We start from the raw sequence: 8,123 nt of genomic DNA, 5'->3' as shown, positions 1-8,123 counted from the left end.
GAACATCTAAATAAATATGTCAGTATTCACTGACATAATTTTTATGGAAGTCTTCTGGAAAGAATGCCATATGATTGGCTGAATAACTCTTTATAATGTAGCTCTACGAATTATTATTTTAATGGATACATTCCTTAAAATTATTTTATATATAGCAGAGAAAAGGGAGGATTCACGAAAATTGGAGGGAGATCAGTGGAGCAGAGGAAGAAGATTGAAAGGGAGGGAGAAGGATTGGGAATAGAGAAGAATGGTAGAATATAACTAATCAAATTATGCTATCTGATATATAAATACACCACAGTTGTTGAGAGCCACAGACAAGTCAAGATGGCACCTAGCACTTTGCCAAGGAGTGGTTTGAGAAGTAATGCCAGTGAGCCATTAAGATGATGGAGATTCCTTAGTGACTGACTGCTGTGTCTAGATTATGTCAATTAAGTTAAGCTGTGTGTAATCATTAAGATGATGATTCCTTATTGGTTGACTGCTGTATCTAGTTATGTTAATTAAGTTAAAATGTGTGTAATTAGTTGGGTATATATACTTCTCTGTCCCGTAATAAAGCGGCTTCCGCTGTATCAATCTTCACAAGTTCCTTGTCACCCCCACCCTCACCCCGATTATTTTGCCCGGCCAGACTGCGGCACACAGTGAATTTCACTTTTATGTATATCTGTAAAGCACTAATTTTAAAAAGTATAAATGAATACAAGGAAGACCTGTAGACTAGAGGAAGGAGAACCATAGGAGAAAGAAGAGGAGGGAAAGAGGAAGCATTGGAAACTGAAGTGCAGGAAATTATATTCCATGCATGTATGATAATGTAAAAATAAATCCCAATATTATATATAGGTATAAAGCACTAATAAAACATTAAAAATGTAAAAAAATACTAGAATTGTTTCATGATATTGCCATCACATAGTTCACTCTTTAGATGTGAAAATATTTATTGAGAAGCCTATCTTGTGTGGCATAGCATATGTCACTGATTTCTGTCTTCAAATAGTTACTGTGTATTTCTGCCATTAAGCTCAAGTTTTGAATGAGCCCTTTGTTTTCTCCTGTTTCTTATACTGAAAGATGGAGGGGAATGAAGGTGTATCTGTCTTGAAAACCATATATACACCCTAAGTCAAGGAAGGCATGGTTACCTATCATCCCAGGCTACCCCACTACATCTCACTAACTTGCAAGCACGAAAGGAAAACATAATAAATGTCTCCCAAGGCTCATAAACCTTACATTGCTTTTGTATTGATCCTACGGTTTGTTCAATCTCAGGCATATTCTAGAATTTACAGTCTTAGTCAGTATTGCCTAAGTTTGTGATTATAACATTAATCTGGGTGCTTCTTAGAAATTCAAGTTTCCAGACTCGACAAAGAAAATATTCTCATTTTTTTTTTTAGGATAGAGAAGATACCAGACAGCTATATTCTTTACAAATAAGTAATAGTTTGAAAATAGACTCTTTGCTTCAAAATTATTCATGTGTAATTACCAGAAGAATGCATTTGGGTTAACCCACTATCCAAAGGAACAAAGGACATTTTCATAAAGATAGTTTAATATTTTATTAAGCAAAATAGGGTGTTAATTACATTAGGTTACATATTATCAAACATAATATTAACTTGAAAATTAATATTTAAATAGTTGAACACAGAGGATAAAATCCTAAAATTCCAGAATCTTAGAATTGGAAAGAATATTGAATGTCCAGTATTCTGTCCTACGGGAAGATTCACCTGATCTTCTAGGAGCATAAGATCCTAATTGCAAAAATTCAAATTGCTTGTAGAATTCACTGCAAAAATGGGACCACAATAAAATCCATGGGAATACGTAACCCTTCCAAAAATTCAACATTTACCATAATGTGCCAAACTAAGTTTGTAGCCACTTTTTCTGTAGAAAAAAAAAGAGTTGGAGAGAAAGAGAATGAAGAGTGAAAAAATAAATAATTATAAGAACACATTCATCTCCCTGGGAAGTGCACCAAGAGCTTCCTAAGGGGCAAGACTGGGACTCTGGACATGATAAAGAAGCTGTGTTCTGCTTCTACAAGTGGTTGAACCCCACCGGCTCCCAGTCCCTGCATATCTCCAACTGTGAGGATACCTAACATTTTCTACTTCCTCAGTCCTGCCTCAAACTTGGAATCTGGCCAGACCTGAGAAAGCAGAGAATAAGGGATCATGTTATTCGTCCTTGAAAAAGACATGGTAATTAGGGCATTATAAGTACAAAGACTTTATGAGGTGAAACACCAGAAGAAAACACTGCAAATGAAGTAGGGAATTCGAGCAAATCCATCACCACATTAAGTCCTTTAGGAGAAGGGGAGAGGGGTGGGATTTTGAGTGGATGTTCCTTATAATATCCTATTGTCTGAGGAAGGCTTGGAAACTCATGTGGCGTTCAAGGGACAAATTTTACCATTGGGGGAGTCCCTTTCTTTCATGAATGGGTCCATTTAACAGATTTCAATGTATAGCAGAGGTCTGTTTAGCCTTAGGGCTTTGGAATCATGTTGTATTGGCTACTAGTTTGCCGCTATTCTATTTAAGTTGTACGTTTTCAGAATACCCGGCATGGCTATATTCTCAAATACAAAATCCCTTTCAGAAATGACAATTTCAAAGATAGGTACAAGTGTTTCTTTGTCTTTTACAGCACATTAGTTTTTTTCTATGTGTTCTGCATATATTACTAATATAATAACTAGTTCTTCATTAATTACAGCATATAATTACCATGGTGTTCTTACTTGTAGGCCATGCAGAAAATACATTTGTTGCAATAAGTATGACCATCTGATCCACAGACTGGAATATATTCTTTGGGGCAAATGTTGAAAACTTGATTATACAAATTACAAATTGTCTATAAAATATACAGAAACAACATAAGCATACCAGAAAAATAGGCCACTGAATAAAATGTTCTTCATTTTTAATATGCATCTCATCCATCCACAAGGGGTAAATATATTCTATACATTAATATAAACATTTAACTAACATAGTACAGTAAAAAGTAAGAGAATAATTATCCATTTTCTATTGTGCATAAGCCCTTTACAAAGAAAGAGCCATAAAACTGACTAAACACGATCCTAAAATATAGTCAACCCACACCCTTGGACTTTCCCTCCAGATTACATCTCCCTTCCCTCCCCTCCCAGAGGAAATCACCCAACTGAATTTTCTGTTTATTAATTCCTGTACAATTTCCCTGCATATCAATGTATGTATTCACTACACACACTCATGTTCATATATCTCATTTTTATGAAAGTATTCATTAATATATACTTGTTCAATTTTAGACATTTTGTTAATTTACACAAAGAAAACAATGCCATGTGTGTTCTTATGTATGATTTGCTTTTTATGCATCATATGACCCATGCATAAACTGATATTTATAGCTGTAGTTGATTTATTTTTGCTGTTAGGTAGCAATCCACTATATGAATATACAGAAGTCATTTTTAACAGTGAATCAGTAACTGGATGGTCCAGCCTTTCATTCGTTTTATTCAAATAAATAATTCTACTCTAAAAAGCATTTTCTCTCTCAGAAGCATGTCTACAACAGCATTTCACTACTAATGACTGGAACTTGGTGCGAAGTGTATTCATTTTATCATCCTGTATAGATGTGAGACCATTTGTTATTACGAATGGTCTTATATTGCTGGATGGATTTTGTTTCTTGAATGTGGTGTAATAAAAAAAATACATTTTTATTTGCAAAAACTCATTCTGTGTTCATTCTCTTTGGTAAACTTCATGTTAAAATACTCAATTTACAAAATAATTAAGATTTTACCTTTTTAAAACTTCCAAATCAATGAGTAATAACTTACCGGATGCCTGTAAATTACTGATTTTATAAAGATTCTGAAAACAAAGCAAAAATGAAAAGTTAAAATATAAACAAAGAACATAGTTTCTGGTGAGAAGTAGCCACATATATTTATAGTAGAAATTTATGCAAATTGAAAAGTGTTATAAGTAAGATGTGAGAATTTTGTGGCAGTTATTAAAAAAATTAACTCAAAATAAAGCAAATCTAGACAATTTTGATCCAAATTGATCCAGCTCTACACATAAAAATATTATTTATGCTGTTTATTAATAACCCTTATTATAATGCCTGAATTTTTCAATTTTTGAATAAATTTTTAAATGAGCCATTCTGGTCTTAGGGATGAAAATATCTTGCATATGTTCACATAAGTAGGAAAAAAATCAATATTCTTTTCTACTTTCAAGATTCTATCTACTGTATCACAATTCCTTTATTCTGAAATTCATAGCTGAACTTGAGCTCTTGGAAAGATAAATTGCCCTTTAATATATCAATGACCTCCCTTCCTATACCATGCCTTGACTTAGAGGACTCTGAGCTGGCAAACAACAAATTAGATTCACAGGAGTGCTAGACTTACAAGTATTATTTCTCCTAGAACATTGCATTAACAATAGTGGAATCTGAGTTCCCAAAAGAAAAATAAATTTAAAGTTCTTGAGTTATAAAAGACTTAAAATCTATAAGCCCATTCTAATCACAACTCTTTTCAACTTCTCAAATGAGACAAATGAGAAAAGGCAACCGACTAATTGGATTCTAAAGAGACACTTGTAAAATGCACTGGTTTATCTCACCAGTTGAAGGATTATATCCTGCAATAAAACTAACTCATTCAATCCTGATCACAGCAGTTGTTTCCAGAATTTTCTAGGATATTTGAAGTGTTCCTCCCAGGATTGGAAAATTTACTCACCAGAATAAAGAGGAAATGTCAAGACAATGATGAACATGAGTTTGATCCTTGATGAGAAGAGAGTCATTTTATAGGTCTGTGGAGGAACTCTTTGGAGTGTTGTTAACAATGACACCTGACACATCAAATAAAAAGAAACAGGCTTGATTTCATAATGTTTCTTATTTTTAAAGAAACTGCTACGATTTCCTAGTAGGGAGGACTATTCCCTTTGAAACCCACCACCCGAACTAGGATTAAACAAGTCATCAGATATCATCATAGGCTGGATATAGTGGTGCACTTCTGTAATCACAGTGCCTTGCGAGGCTAAAGCAGGAGGATCCCAAGTTCAAGGCCAGTCTCAGCAATTTAGCAAGGCCCTGAGCAGCTTAGCAAGATCCTGTCTCAAAATAAAAAATAAAAAGGGCTTGGGATGTTGTTCAGTGGTTAAGCACCCCTTGAGTTCGATCCTCAGTACAAAATAAATAGACAAACAACAAATTTTCAATGTATTTTAAAAAAAGGCATCATGGAAAACCTCTAGAGATACAAGAAAAAGCACAAGAAAACAGAAAACAACTACTAACAAAAGGGAAAGAGCTACTCACTACTCACTCTTACAACTTTTCAATCAGCCTAGAAAGGAACTGGTTGCATTTTAAAAAAAAAAAAGTACATTAAAAACTTGGTTATTTTTCTCAAAATGTAGTAAGAATTATTTCAGGAAAGCCTCACCTGGAGCAGTCCTTATAGCAATGACGAACGTAAGAGGGCTCTCTCCCCAGGTGCACTCTTAACCTGCTTAACACAGAGAGAAGGTGAGCTAAGGACAACAGCTCTGGAGGTTGTGACTATCTTGTTCACTTTTCCTCCTCAACCAATACCTTCTATCTAAGTCTCTTTTATTGACCTGTGAGTGAGGAGCTCCATGGGGGCAAGACAGATATCCCAGATAAGACACAAAGGTATTCTGTTGTCTTTCCTGGAGGCAGTAAAGTAGGTCAAGAGAGGTGCCTCCCAAATACTTCTCAAAAGATTTTCACTCCGCAGGAGGCATGGGGAAAATTTGATCTCCTGAACTCAGAAGTACAAGGAAGAGAGAGAAAATAATGAAAGCAAGTTATAGATCCTAAGATAAAGAAGGTATGTGAAAGCTTTTCAAGTTGAAAAGGGACAAGAGAATCAATCAGGAAAAAGAAGTTTAGGAATGATATTTAGATCTGGGTCTAAGTTTTTTGTGTTTATGAGAACTATATGCATGTTAGAGTCATGGAGAATTTTCGAAGACTTTGGATGCATCAGTCTGCTGTCAAAACAGTGGATCAATCTTTAGAAGAAGAGGCCTGAGCATTGGCATGCTATGAGAGGTCCCAGATGAATCTCACGTGCAGCCAACTTTAGGGAAGCATCTTCAGAAAACGGGGTGCAAACGCTTGGAGCAAGAGAGATGAAGACTGGGGAATGGAGTGAAACCATATAGGGCTTTGCCTTCATATATGGCAAAAATGTATTATTTACTTCAGCAGCACTAAGAGGATAATGGAAGATTTTAAAGAAAGGGAGACATTTATTATAAGTTATTCTCTTCTTCGTTTATGTCCCTAGCAGTCTGTCTCAGTGAGAAAAGCATTGGCAGATGAAAGATCTTGGTACAAATCTCATCCTTTCTTGACTTAGATTCTGTGATTCAATATTTAGACTCTCTAATTCATAGTTCTTTTGTAAATATGACAATTATAATATCTCATTTATTATTCATGGGAAATGTTAGGAACAAAATATTTAAATTGAATTTAAAGTTCTATGATTGTTGGGAAATTGCCACCCTAATCCTACCTGCTGATTTTTGCAACATAGAAGATCAGGATTTATAAAGAACCTTTAATATCAGTGATGTTCCATGCCAATTTATTGGAAAACCCAGATCTAACACGTGTAGAAAGTACTCTGTTATTACAGCGAAGTAAATATTATACACATCCTCGCACTTTCAAGTGTCTACATGGGCATCATGATAGAGGCCCATGCCGACTATTTCTGATGCAGAATATTGGATGGGAAAGGTTTCCTGGAAAGGGAAGTGCATATTAAATAGGGAAAAAATGTAGACATAATTACAATAGTGCATAACCACTTTTTATGGGACAGTCCTGAATAGAGGAGGCTTGTTGTAGTGCCTCCTATTACCTGAGATGTGAGGACTATGTTTAAGAGGAGAGTAAAAGGGCCTATTTACCTCTCTGCTGAAAAAGATACAAAGTGAGGGTCACAGAGTTTAGCTGAGGAGAAAACTTCTGGACTTCAGAGGAAAGCTCTCATTGATGAATGGGATTTATCTCCAAACCAGATAAAACTATACCAGCAAGATCAAAAATCTAGAAGGAAGCATGCCCATTCTCATATCAAACCTATACAAATAGACTGATTAATTCACAAAGTCCTACTCCTTTTCTATTCAGATACTCAAGTACCAAAGAGCTAACTTGAATAAATCATTTCTTCCAAGTCTCAGAAATCTCACAGTATCTTTGAATCTATTATGCAATGCATTCAGGGCCTCTAAGGAATTTATGATCAGAATAAAGTTTAGATCTGCCAGACATGGTGGTGTGTTGCCTGTTATCCCAGTGACCTGAAAAGTTCAGGCAGGAGGATCTCAGATTCAAATCAGTCTCAGCAACTTAGCAAAACCATGTCTCAAAAATTACAAAAGGCTGAGGATGAAACTCAGTGCCCCTGTGTTCAATCTAAAAAAAGTCAAACTTTCACTTAAAAAGTACTGTATTTCCTCACCAAATGACAATATTTAGATATTGTTAAACCTGTGGTGTTTTACTTTATTATAGCTAAAATATGGAGCTAATATGTATCTAATAAGATCTTCATAGAACTAAGTTACATTGGCATATGGGATGTGGGGAGCTGACTCAGCTTGTGTGGGAATCACGCAGAGGTAGAATTTTTATTCATTAATGGATACTAACTTTCACCAGTACACTGAGCACACCTACAGGTTGGTGATGATATCTGCTTTTACTTACTGAATTTACCCTAACATTATACGTAGGGTCTGATGCATAATAGGAGTTTAGGAAAAAACCTTGAATAAAAGTAAAATGAACATATGTGTGAATTGTCTAACATTCACTGAAAAATGTATTGATGTATGTCCTATATAATAACAATTATGAAAGCAAATGAATACCTTTTTATATGTGTGCCTATAAAAGTGTACATTCTAATGAATACTTTAACTACAAATAAATACTAGAGGTGTAATGAATGTACATTCTAAAATTTTTTACTGAAAAGGAAAGCAGGCCTGGCCTGGTATATATGG

General features: G+C 34.9%; 1 pseudogene; it reads right to left on the bottom strand.

Moving 5' to 3' along the window:
• Positions 1 to 1,868: 1,868 nt before the first annotated feature.
• Positions 1,869 to 4,868, bottom strand: LOC124103696 (ovomucoid-like; annotated as a pseudogene).
• Between the last annotated feature and the right edge of the window lie 3,255 nt (positions 4,869 to 8,123).

The sequence above is a fragment of the Marmota monax genome, unplaced genomic scaffold (genome assembly GCF_021218885.2).
Source record: "Marmota monax isolate L192 unplaced genomic scaffold, Marmota_monax_Labrador192_F-V1.1 WCK01_AAM20220418_F8-fsc00006, whole genome shotgun sequence".
NCBI lineage: Eukaryota > Metazoa > Chordata > Mammalia > Rodentia > Sciuridae > Marmota > Marmota monax.
Note: the sequence above shows the minus strand (reverse complement) of the source record. Positions and strands in the feature narration are given on the sequence as shown.